We start from the raw sequence: 13,374 nt of genomic DNA on the forward strand, positions 1-13,374 counted from the left end.
GGGCCAGGATAGGAGCGCTGGCAAAGAGATTGTGGGAGCTTGAAGTTGTAGCACCAGGGGTTGTGTTGTCATCTTTACAGTCCTGTGTTCACCAAGAGTCATCCGGGTTGGGCAAATGGTGACATGTGTAATCCATGAGGAGGAAGAGAACTGGAGTTACCCTGTGCGGCCTCTCCCTTAAATCTCTCCAGATCCTGCTGGCACACCTGCAGTAACAGGGGGCTTCCTACCTGGTGAGGCAGCTCCCCTTGTGAGAAAGTTCTTCCTTGCCTGGGTTCCCACTTGCCTGTTGTAGGTCCGTCCCACCTAGTCCAGGGTTCTGGTCTTAACTCAGAAATCATTACATTGCCTGAGCTTCGGCCAGTCTCTAAGCCTCAGCTTATTCATCTGAAAAAAGTTGTCCTACCTCAAGGATTTCTAACTGCAAGTAACAGAAAATGGCTCTTAACTTAAGCAGATTGACTAGCTGACTTAAGGAGAAAAATAATAAAGATATTGAGCAGCTCAGAGAATCTCTGGACAGAGCAGAAAAAGCAGACCCAGGGACTACACAGCAATGAGCAAGGCCCCAGATCACACTGAAGAACTGGTTTAGTCAGGGCCTTGCTGCCATCATGGTCATCACCGACACCATGCTCTAGACTCTGCAGGCTAGGCTGCAGGGACCATGTCCGTGCCCTCAGGTGCCACCACCTCTACCACCCTGAGGACGCCAGCCTGCTACACCCACAGTAACCATTAAGGAGAGTTCTCTGTGTTCTCTGCTTCCTGGGGTCATTAGCTCTTGGGTTAGTCTGGAGCTTGTGTGGTTGATTGTGAGAGCCTAGGTCTTGTGCCCTTACCCAGCCACTGGGAGGCTGGCAAAACAGTGCACATGGTACTTGCAGCCTCTAAAGAGAGAAATGGGCTCTGTCTCAGAGTGAAGGTAATTTCCCAACACAGGAAGAGGGCTCAGATCCTGGGTAGCCAAAAGAAAGAACAAAGAATCAAATAAGATATAGATGTTAAAGAGGTTTTAGAATATATTAAGCTTGGGGGCTGGACGCCATGGCTCACACCTGGAATCCCAGCACTTTGGGAGGCTGAGGCAGGAGGATCACTTGAGGCCAGGAATTGGAGGTTGCAGTGAGCTATGATCATGCCACTGCGCTCCAGCCTGGGCAACAGAGCAAGACTTTGTCTCAAAAAAAACAAGAAGAAAGAAAAAGAGAGAGAATATCAAGCTCTACACACCTGCCAAAGATTATTCTTATTCATTCAAAAGTATTTCTGCAGATATTAAAAGGGCAAAGTTGTGGTCCTTACCCTCAAAGAAAACACAGTACATTCAGGGAGTAAGAAGGCATGGGTCAGATGACCCCTGTTCCAGGCAGAGGGTGATTACTCTTGTGGATTCTGAGTGTCCAGATTACATGGTGATTAACTATGAAACACTAGGTCTCAGAGGGGTGGGCAGTATCTGGAGGCTTCTGGGACAGCCCAACATTTTCTTGGAGTTGGGTGGTATGTCATATGCTCTCTGTATCCTGTGCATCAGTACACCGCTGTCCTATATAGACTCAGACCAGAAGAATCCTGCCCATACATGACTGTTTCCTGTTGATAGCTGTTGTCATTTCTCTGCTTAGTACCCACTCCCCCTCTTCTGGTAATAGCACCCCAATTTTACCTGGGGAACTACTCTTGTCATCTTCAGCTCATGTACTTCAGGTGGAATTAATTACCTGGCGTAAGAGTCACAGGTGAATCAAGCCTGGCTAATCAGAGCTGTATAGTGCATTATGCACTATGCAGAGCTGCACAGTGGCTGGTTTAGGGATGGGCATGGGACCCAAGCCAAGCCATGAGGTCCAATCAGAGCGAATAACAGATATTCAAGTGGACAGAAGAAGATGCTCTTCTTTCTCTTGGACTTGGAGATGTGAGAGCATCAGCAGCTGCTGGCAGCTGTCTTGCCACCAGAGTCTGAGAACAAGGCCAACTCTAAAGAAAGCAGAAGTGAAAAATGGCCTGGTCCAATGACATTTTTGAGCCCCTGGATCAAACTGTGCCTGAAGCCCCAGAATATTTCCATTATGTAAACAAAACCAACCAACAAATAAATAGGTCTCTTGCTTAAACCAATTTGGATGAGTTTTATATCACTTGCAGCTAAAAATGTTCTAATTGGCTCTCACCCACACACCCTGTCAAAGCACCAGCCTAGAGCCAACTCCTTGGGAATGTCCATAATGAAATCACCAGAGGGTCATCTCTCTGGTCCAGTAGTTCTTCAGAGCCCCAGGGTAAGGCAAGTCCCCCGCTATCTTTCCACTATACAAATGAGAAGACGGAGGGTCAACTGACCAATGGCCAGGGCTATTCAGCAGCAATCTAGAGACCAGGTGTCTGGATGAAGGAACTCTGGTACCATTCCTCAACCTCACCAAAGCTCAGGAATAAGCCCATGGAAGCCAGTCTGGGGAGGTTCAGCCTGGAAACAACCTGATCATATGGCTGGGGCAATGGTTGATAGGGATATCTAGCCAAGTACACTTGTTGGCTATGTGGAGCTGAAGAAACTAACCTGGGTCTATTACGAAATATTTCCTGGGTAAGCACAGGCCCAGAAAAAAAGAAATAAATAACTATTTCCTGGCATCATGGTAATACTCAAGCTGAGAGCCCTCACCCATTCTTGGCCCAGGACTCCTCAAAGACAGTCTCCAGGGAGACCAGTCCCTCACAACAATGATCCAGAACCCAAGGGGGCCATGGGTACTGGTTGAACTTCATTGCTCTCACTGGTGAATAGCAAACTAACCATGATTTTTTTTTTTTTTCTTGAGACAGAGTCTCACTCTGTCGCCCAGACTGGAGTGCCGTGGTACAATCTCGGCTCACTGCAAGCTCCGTCTCCCGGGTTCACACCATTCTCCTGCCTCAGCCTCCCGAGTAGCTGGGACTACAGGCACCTGCCACCACACCTGGCTAATTTTTTGTATTTTTAGTAGAGACGGGGTTTCACTGTGTTAGCCAGGATGGTCTTGATCTCCTGACCTTGTGATCCACCCACCTCGGCCTCCCAAAGTCCTGGGATTACAGGCGTGAGCCACCGCGCCCGGCCCCATGATTCTTGCCCTTAACGTCCAGCCCTTCAAACTGATGGAAATAATTACCCAAACCTTAAGGGAGCCACTCTCTTTCCCAAGGAAAATACAGAGGCGAGTTTCTACTAGAGATGCAATCAGCTCCATCCCTTCTAGGGGTTGAAGACCTAGGCCAGGGAGACTGACATGAGGTCCCATGAATTAGAAGCATCTCAGAAAGGGACCAGATGGGGATTTTCCCTGCCACTCTCTGAAAACAGCCTGCCAATCCCCCAGCAGTTCTGAGCTAAGTCAGTTACATAGGTGGAAGGAATTTGGCACAAGTAGAGAGGTCTGTTCAGGCGCAGGGTGGGCTGGGTTATGTTGTTGTTGTTTTCTCTGTGCCTATGCTTACCCAAGCACTGGTTATATTTACAGTACCATGTGATAACGTTAGTATCATATTGGAGCCTCACTGTTCTCATCCATTATTAGAAAAATAGGCTTCCCGACCAGGCGAGGTGGATCATGCCTGGAATCCCAGCACTTTGGGAGGCCTAGGCGGGCAGATCGCTTGAATCCAGGAGTTCAAGACCAGCCTGGGAAATATGGCGAAACCCCGTCTCTACAAAAAAAATTAGCCAGGTGTGGTGGCGCACACCTGTAATCCCAGCTACTTGGGTGGCTGAGACAGCAGAATTGCTTAAACTCAGGAGGCGGAGGTTGCAGTGAGCCAAGATCATGCCTTTGCACTCCAGCCTGGGTGACAAAGTGAGACTTCATCTCAAAAAAAAAAAAGAAAAAGAAAAAGAAAAAAAAAAATTGGCTTTCTGGCCAGGTGAGGTGGCTCATGCCTGTAATCCCAGTACCTTAGGAGGCTAAGGCTGGCTTGAGTCCCGGAGTTCAAGAGCAACTTGACCAGTCCTAACTATTTGGGAGGCTGAGGCAAGAAGATCAGTTGAGCCCAGAAGGCAGAGGCTGCAGTGAGCCGAGATATCGCCACTGCACCCCAGCCTGGGCTATAGAGTGAGACCCTGTCTCAACAAACAAAAACAACAACAACAAAAAAAAAAAAAGAGAGAGAGAGAGAAAAACTGGCTTCCTAGGATAGTCCCAGCTTCAAATATCCTGCTTAGCTGTCAGACTCCATGTTCTGATTTGGGTTGTGAAATTGCGGGCCCCACTAAGGACAGTGTTGCCTTTCGGGCAAAGGACCTGGTATTGCATGTGCTCTGCAGGCCCCACACACTCTCAATAAGCCAGAGCTCAGCAGAGTTGATGTGCAGATTAAGAATAGGGCTCAGAAAGGACGGGCGTGGTGGCTCACACCTGTAATCCGATCACCTGAGGTCAGGAGTTCCATACCAGCCTCGCCAACATGGTGAAACCCCATCTCTACTAAAAATACAAAAATTAGCCGGGTGTGGTGGTGCACGCCTATAATCCCAGCTACTTGGGAGGCTGGGGCAGGAGAATCACTTTGAACCTGGGAGGCGGAGGTTGCAGTGAGCCAAGATTGTGCCACTGCACTCCAGCCCAGGCAACAGAGTGAGACTCCGTCTCAAAAAAAAAAAAAAAAAAAAAAAGAATAGGGTTCAGAAGAGGCTCCATGGGCAGCATTTCTGGACCTCTTTTAGAGTCGACATGGCAAGTATTTGCAGCCTGAGAAATAGGTTGAGATGTTGCCTTTCACCACCAATATAAGTAGTTCTAAAAACATCACCTGAAGTTTCAGCCTGTGCTGTTAAAAAAAATTAACCCCCGGTAAAATAACCTGAAAACTGTTCAGCAGTAGCCTCTAAAGTTAAACATAGGCATACCGTATGGCCTAACAACTCCATTCTTAAATACATATTCTCAGCAGAAAGGCATACATATGTGTCCCAAAGACATGCACAATTTGTAATAGTCAAAGCTGGAAACAACCCAAATTTCTATCAACAGTGGAATGAATAAATTGTGATATAGTCACAAAATATAGCTCTGAGACTGAGAAGAGTATTTTATGCTCAACAACATAGATAAATCTCATTGAGCAAGAGAAGCCAGACATAAAAATAGTATATACTATCTGATTCCATTGACATAAAGTTCACAAATAGGCAAAATTAATCTATGCTGTGAGAGGCCATGATACTGGTTATCTCGGGGGCGGCAGTGACTTGGAGAGGGCAGAGGGGGCTTTGATGTTCTGTTTCTGGTTACACAGGTGATGGTTACTCAGGTTTGATCACAGGAGCTGTGATTAGCTAATGATTGATGCACTTTTCTGTAGGTACAGTCCTTGCATTGCTCAATGATGGGGATACATTCTGAGAAATGTATTGTTAGGTGATTTTATCATTGTGGCAACATCATAGAGTATACTCACACAACCCTCAATGGTAGAGCCTACTATGCACCTAGGCTGTAAGGTATGGTCTGTTGCTCCTAGACTACAAACTTGTGTAGCATGTTACTATACCGAATACTGTAGGCAATTGTAACACAATGGTAAGTATTTGTGTATCTAAACACAGAAAAGGTACTGTAAAAATACAGTGTAGGCAGGGCATGGTGGCTCACACCTGTAATCCCAGCACTTTGGGAGGGTGAGGCCAAGGTGGGTGGATAACCTAAGGTCAGGAGTTCAAGACCAGCCTGGCCAATACGGTGAAACTCTGTCTCTACAAAAATACAAAAATTAGCTGGGCATGATGGCGGGTGCCTGTAATCCCAGCTACTTGGGAGGCTGAGGCAGGAGAATTGCTTGAACCCGGGAGGCGGAGGTTGCAGTGAGCCAAGATCATGCCATTGCACTCCAGCCTGGGTGACAGAGTGAGATTCTGTCTCCAAAAAAAAAAGTGTAAAAGATTTAGGGCACTCACCATGAATGCAGCTTGCAGGACTGCAGGTTGCTCCGGGTGAGTGAACAGTGAGTGAGTGTGAAGGCCTAGGACATTGCTGTACACTACCATAGACTTTATAAACACTGTACACTTAGGCTACACTAAATTTATTTAAAATTTTTTTCTTAGGCTAAGTGTGGTGGCTTACGATGTAATCCTAGCACTTTAGGAGGCTGAGGCAGGAGGACTGCTTGACCCTGGGAGTTTGAGATCAGTGTGGGCAACATAGCAAAACCCTGTCTCTACAAAAAATACCAAAATTAGTCAGGCCTGGTGGTGCGTGCCTGTAGTCCCAGCTACTCAGGAGGCTGAGGTGGGAGGACTGCTGGGAGGTGGGAGGATTGAGCCTGGGAGATTGAGGCTGCAGCGAGCTGTGATCACACCACTGCACCCCAGCCTGGGCAACAAAGTGAGACCCTGTATCAAAAACAAACAAACGAAATCCACATACTCACTAAAAAATAAAAATAAAATAAATTTTTCTTTCAGGCTGGGCGCAGTGACTCACATCTGTAAATCCCAGCACTTTGGGAGATCCAGATGGGAGGATCACTTGAGGCCAGGAGTTCAAGACCAGCCTGGGAAACATAGCGAGACCCTGTCACTACAAAAAATAAAAAATAATAGCTCAGTATGCTCAGCTACTTGGGAGGCTGAGGTGGGAGTGTGAGGTGGGATGATTGCTTGAGCCCAGGAGTTTGAGGCTGCAGTGAGCAATGACTGTGCCAGCCTAGGCAGCAGAGCGAGACCCTGTCTCGAAAAACGTATTTTTCTTTCTTCAATAATAAATTAATTTTAGCTTACTGTAACCTTTTAAATTCTGTTTCAACTTTTTTTTTCTTCTTCAACTTAATTGCAAGTTCGGGCGTAGCAGGGCGTGCAGGTTTGCTACATAGGTAAATGTGTGCCATGGTGGTTTGCTGCACAGATCTTCCCATCACCTAGGTATTAAGCCCAGCATCCACTAGCTATTCTTCCTAATGCTCTCCCTCCCTCCCCCGCCCCCCGACAGGCCCCAGTGTGTGTTGTTCCCTGCTCCATATGTCCATGTGTTCTCATCATTCAGCTCCCACTTGTAAGTGAGAACGTGCAGTGTTTGGCTTTCTGTTCCTGCATTAGTTTGCTGAGGGTAATGACTTCCAATTCCATCCATGCCCCTGCAAAGGACATGATCTTGTTCCTTTTTATGGCTGCATAGTATTCCATGGTATATATGTACCACATTTTCTTCATCCAGTCTATCATTGATGGGCATTTAGAAAAATATGGAATGCTTCATGAATTTGCGTGTCAACCTTGCACAGCGTCCATGCTAATTTTCTCTGTATTGCTCCAATTTTAGTATATGTGCTGCTGAAGTAAGCACTTTAATTTTTTGACTTTTGTAAAAACACTTATCTTAAAACACACATTGTACAGCTGTGCAAAAATATTTTCCTTTCCCTTTTCTTTTTTTTTTTTGAGGCAGAGTCTCGCCCTATCACCCAGGCTGGAGTGCAACAGTGCGATCTTGGCTCACTGCAACCTCCGCCTCCTGGGTTCAAGCGATTCTCCTGCCTCAGCCTCCTGAGTAGCTGGGATTACAGGCACGTGCCACCAATGCCTGGCTAATTTTTGTATTTTTAGTAGAGACAAGGTTTCACCATGTTGGTCCAGCTGGTCTCGAGCTCCTGACCTCGTGATCCGCCCGCCTCGGCCTCCCGAAGTGCTGGGATTACAGGCGTGAGCCTCCGCACCTGGACAATTAACTTTTTTAGTACGTAGGAGTATACTCTAAAATAATGATAAAAAGTATGGTATAGCAAATACATAAACCAGTCACGTAGTCGCTTATTATCAAGTATTATGTACTGTACATGATTGTATGTGCTATACTTTTACACGACTGCAGTGTAGAAGGTTTGTTTAGACCAGCATCACTACAACTATGTGAGTAATGTGTTGCATTATGACATTACCACAGCTATGATGTCACTAGACAATATAAATTTTTCAATTCCATTTTAATCTGGTCTGTTGTTGACTGCAACATCATTGTGCAGCACATGACTGTATATTATACTTCAACACAAAAGTTTACTTAAGAAAATAAATAGCGGCCAGGCTTGGTGGCTTACGTCTGTAATCACAGCACTTTGAGAGGCCAAGTGGTCGGATCACCTGAGGTCAGGAGTTTGAGACCAGCCTGGCCAACATGGTGTAACTCCGTCTCTACTAAAAATAGAAAAAAATTAGTCGGGCATGGTGGCGGGTGCCTGTAATCCCAGCTACTCAGGAGCCTGAGGCGGGAGAATTGCTTGAACCTGGGAAGCGGAGGCTGCAGTGAGCTGAGATTGCACCATTGCACTCCAGCCTGGGTGACAGAGCGAGACTCGGTCTAATAAATAAATAATTAAATAAGCAAATAGCTAACCCTGCTGACGCTACTGCATGAGAGAATTCCAGGGAGAGCTTGGAAACTGAGCATCTCTTTCGGTGGTATCTTCTGCTGATCCTTAGTTACTAGGTTTTCCAAAGTCCTAAAACCTGATGTCAGCAACCAGAGCTGTGGGGACAGAGGAAAAGAGGGAGGTGGCTTAGTAGGATGAGTGTCCCCAGGAGGGGCTGAGAGTGTCACTGGGCACACAGAAGCTCTGCAAAGGGATGGCTCTAGCCCTGCCTGAGCAGACCAAAGAGACCACTGTCTATGTTGAGCTGAGGTTGGCTCCCCACAAGCCTTCCGAGAACCTTGATCTGCTCAGATAAACCCCTTCCTTAGCCCTCTAGAATAAAAAGGAGAGAGCATCTTATTGTAGGCTGTAGGCAGGGGTGGGTGGAGGAGCTGAATTGGGCCCACTTTAGGCTGGGCATTGGATCCCAGTTTCACCAGTGTCTTTCTACATTGTTTGAGCTCTCCCAGATTGTCAGCTTCCTGCTGGCCAAGCTCAGCAACCCTCAGGGCATCACTTGGCACTTGAGAAGTTTCCAGTGATGTTCACCTGAGTGGGGGTGGGAAGGCAGGAGTTAATGGCCCCACCTGCACCATGTCTCAGGGAGGAGAGCTCCTTACCCAAATGTCTGGATGAAAGGCAAAGAGGTATTCACTGGACCATTCAATGCCAGAGGGCCCTAAGAGTGCCTTGTACACAGTAGGTACTTCCACACCCTTGTTGAAAGTCTAGATGGAATGAAGTGTCCGGTCCCGGGTCTGCCTTAAAGCCAGATAAGAACCTACTCTGTAGGGTGGAGAGGCCTCAAGGTTAGGCCCAGAGAAGGCAGGACCTGCCCTAGGCCACACAGAAGTCCCTGGTGGTGGCTGAGTTCTTGGAGAGGACAGTGGCAGCTTGAAAAACTAGTCCATGAAGTCAGAGGGAAGCACATACCTTCCTATTGCCCTGCCTTCTCCCCACGTACAGATGGCAAACTGAGTCTTAGAAGGCATAGGTGCCTAGTCCCTGCCTCACAGCTAATCTGCTGAATCTTGGATTAGTGCTGTGCTATCACGCCCACTTCTCTAATCTCCCTCTCCTTCCCCAGTCCTGAGTTTATTCACAAAAGCTTCACTGCCTACTCACACCCACCCACCCTTTGCGTGCCTCTAGAATAGGGGTCAGCAAACTGTTTCTGTAAAGGGTCAGATGGTAGATCTTTTTGGCTTTGAAGTCCATAGGCCCATAGATTCTCTGCTGCAGCTCCTCAGCTCTGCCTTATAATGTGAAAGCTGCCAGAGGAAACATGTAAATGAACAGGCGTGGCTGTATTCCTTTATTTATGGACGCTGAAATTTGAATTTCACATAATTTTTACATATCTGGCTGAGCGCGGTGGCTCACACCTGTAATCTCAACATTTTGGGAGGCCGAGGCAGGCAGATCACTTGAGGTCAGGAGTTTGAGACCAGCCTGGCCAACATGGTGAAATCCTGTCTCTACTAAAAATACAAAAATTAGCCAGGCGTTTTGGTCCATGCCTGTATTCCCAGCTACTCGGGAGGCTGAGGCAGGAGAATCGCTTGAACCCGGGAGGCGGAGGCTGCAGTGAGCCGAGATTGTGCCACTGCATTCCAACCTGGGCAATAGAGTGAGACTCCATCTCAAAAAAAAAAAAAGTAAGAACTATTCTTAGCTCATGGGCTCTACAAAAATGGGTAGTGGGCCAGAGTTGGCCTTCAGGCCACAGTTGGCCAATTCTCTGTTGTAGAATGTGCCATCCTGGGGCTCAGATTCCCCATAATCACTGAGGCTGTAAGTCCTGTCCTACCATACGGGTGGTATGAATGGCGAACTGTTTGGTTTGCTCAGGAATGGGGGTTTCCTAGGCTTTAGATTTTTTGGTGCTAAAACCAGTACAGTCCCAGGCAAACCAGGACAGAACAGTTGGTCACCCTAGGTAGTAATCATTAACCCAGAGAGGGCCAGGCTTCAGGAGCCAGCTGGCCAGGGTTCAGGTGTGGCCCCCAGGGCCCCCTCCAGGCATTGCCTTGTCCTTGTGGTTTGTGGTAGGGCCTTGTCCCACTGGGGCTGGCCCTCTGCAAGGAGATGCCCCCTCCTCCATGCAAGAAAACCTCTGTGGTCTGGGAGCTCTCAAAAGGCAGGAAGTTGAATCATCAACTCCGGTAACGTCTCTGTCAGCCTGTGGGTCTGCCCAGGGAGCTCAGGGCTCCAGGCCCAGGGGGCTGGCTCTGCGCTTTGTTTGCTGCTTTCTCTGAACAGGAAAGCTTCAGAATGAGGCTTCTAGAGAAATGAGAGCTGTTGAGTCAGATGGGGAGGAGCGCTGGATCTTAGGTTGACCAAGACTCTCACCCTGCTCTGGCCTGGACTTGCTTTGTGGCCTTCAATGACTCTCTTGCGCTCTCTGTATTTTGGCTTTGGCTTCTACCACAGAAATGCTGATTCTTGAAATCCTCTTAAATTAGGAGTATGAATGATGACCAAAGTGGGAGCACCCCGGCTTCCGAAGACTCATTTTATCTTTTCTACCAGGGATGCAGGCTGCTCAGACACACTTCCCTGCCTCCTGCCTGCCTGGGAGAAGGACCTGACCAGCCACCCCAGTTCTGGCCACAGGGGCTTTAGAAAGGTGACAAGTCTGGATTTAGGGAGATGGAGGAGAGGGGCAGGAAAGGAGGTCCAGGTTAAAGACAGTTATCCACAGATAACAATGATAACCATACCACCTGTTGTTTATTAAGCACTCACGATGTGCCAGCCTTTGAATGATCTCATTTGATCCTCACAATGACTCTTTCAGTTAAGGATTATCATCATTTTCATTTTATGGGGAAGGCAAATGAAGCCCAGAGAGGATAAGTACCTTGCCCAAGGTCACACAGCTACCATGTGGTGCAGTTGGCATTAACTCTAACTGTGTTAGACTGTGGCTTTGAGGGTTGAGGGCTCAGGAAGCCCACAGGTAGCAAGGGAGGGATGAGACTGGCAGAGAAGTCTAGAGTAGGGTCGGGGGAGAAAGTGTTCTTTCTTCCTGGTGCTGCATAGGGACATCCAGAGAATACTAAGAAGTCTGGGGTTTGCTAGGCTTGGAGACCATGTTCCCAGACCAGGGATCATGAGGACACAGTCCCTAAGCCCAGCAAACCCCAGACTACCTACAGTCTGAACCCTGAACCCCTCGAGACCATTTGGAAAATCTGTCGAGGGCTTGAGGAGGAAATTGGATACATAGCAGGATTTTGCTACAGAGCAGAAATGAGCATTTACTTTCCGAGCAAAGACAGCCCTTCTCCAAGGATGCCCCTGGGTGTCTCTGTATGTACCTCCCCAACCCAGCGTGGGTGCCATGCTCAAGGTTCAGACACAGGACCACAAGCCCCATGCTGCACCATGCATAATGTCGCTCTTCCCCTTTGAGGGGGGGACAATGGGAGCTTGGCAGAGTTTGACCATCCTTAGCAGAGGACCACGCCTATGAAGGGCCAATAGGGCCACTGATGGGCTGTGCTCCTGGGGTGGGGGCAACCCTCAACTTGCTGTCCTCAGTAACACAGCCGATAGATGTCTCTGAGAAAAGAGACCAACCCAGCTGTGCCAGGCAACTGACTGGACCCCTGACTTGGATTCAGGTCAGGTCTAAAGATGCCTTCTCCCCTATTAGCATCAGGTTCAAAGCCAGGCTTAGCCAAACCCTAAACATTCCTTACACTTTCTGGGGAACCACGAAATTCTTCATGAAGCCCTTAATTTAAAAAGCATCTTGTAGGCTGGGCACGGTGGCTCACGCCTGAAATCCCAGCAGCACTTTGGGAAGCCGAGGCGGGTGGATCCAACAGAGTGAGACAAGCCTGGCCAACAGAGTGAAACCCCTTTTCTACTAAAAATACAAAAAACTAGCCGGGTGTGGTGGCGGGTGCCTGTAATCCCAGCTACTTTGGGGGCTGAGGCAGGAGAATCGCTTGAACTTGGGAGGCAGAGGTTGCAGTGAGCCAAGATCGTGCCACTGCATTCCAGCCTGGGTGACAGTGCAAGACATAGTCTTAAAAAAAGAAAAAAAGAAAAAGAAAAGAAAAGAAAAGCATCTTGTGTTGGGCACGGTGGCTCACGCCTGTAATCCCAGCACTTTGGGAGGCTGAGGCAGGTGGATCACTTGAGGTCGGGAGTTCGAAACCACCCTGGCCAACACAGTGAAACCTCGTCTCTACTAAAAAAAAAAAAAAAATTAGCCAGGTGTGGTGGCAGGCGCCTGTAATCCCAGCTACTTGGGAGGCTGAGGCAGGAGAATCACCTGAACCCAGGAGGCGGAGGTTGCAGTGAGCCGAGATCGCACCATGGCACTCCAGCCTGGGAAACAGAGGGAAACTCCATTTAAAAAAAAAAAAAAGCATCTTGTTCTGTCTGCTATGTGGGCTCTAACTGGAATTGGTAGGGCTATGGGCTCCAGGAGGCTTCATTAGCCAGAGGACCTACTAGGACTGGGCCTGCACTGATATCTTGAGGTAGAGGTGGGGGCCTGGAAGCTGGGTGCAGGGCTGAGGCCCCTCACTGGGTCTGCACTGAACAGCTAGGCCCAGGAGCCAAATCATGGTTGCAGACATTTGGCTTCCATTATCTGACTATTTGGGGCAGCCCCGAGCTAGACTTGATTACTGCAAACCTGAAATAGTTCCTTATTAGACAGGGCTAGCTCACCCTCCTAAATGAGTCTTGTTGGGACTCTCGGGGTCTTGCACTGAGCACACTTCCTCATCCTATCCTCCAGTCCCTCTGGCAGGAAAGTAGGAGCACCCCCATCGCTTCTGCCCAGGGCCTCTGCACAGACTCCAGGGGCACCTGTGGGGCTGAGGGCAAGTGGCAGCACAGTGCCTCCGGCCAGGACTGGCCCAGCCCTCTTCCCTGCGCCCAGCTCCTCCCCATGGAAGAAAGGGGAGAACAGGACTGGCTACTTGAGGACACCAGGGACTGGGCCTGCCTGAGAGTGACAGTTCT

The 13,374-nt window shown here is 48.5% G+C and overlaps 1 non-coding gene across 1 annotated transcript; it reads right to left on the minus strand.

The window, feature by feature from the left end:
* Positions 1–7,215: 7,215 nt before the first annotated feature.
* On the minus strand, positions 7,216–7,322 carry LOC115934740 (U6 spliceosomal RNA). The gene has a single exon (XR_004070502.1). It is a non-coding gene; the product is annotated as a U6 spliceosomal RNA (small nuclear RNA).
* Positions 7,323–13,374: the final 6,052 nt, after the last annotated feature.

Source organism: Gorilla gorilla, chromosome 4 (assembly GCF_029281585.2).
Source record: "Gorilla gorilla gorilla isolate KB3781 chromosome 4, NHGRI_mGorGor1-v2.1_pri, whole genome shotgun sequence".
Taxonomy (NCBI): Eukaryota; Metazoa; Chordata; class Mammalia; order Primates; family Hominidae; genus Gorilla; species Gorilla gorilla.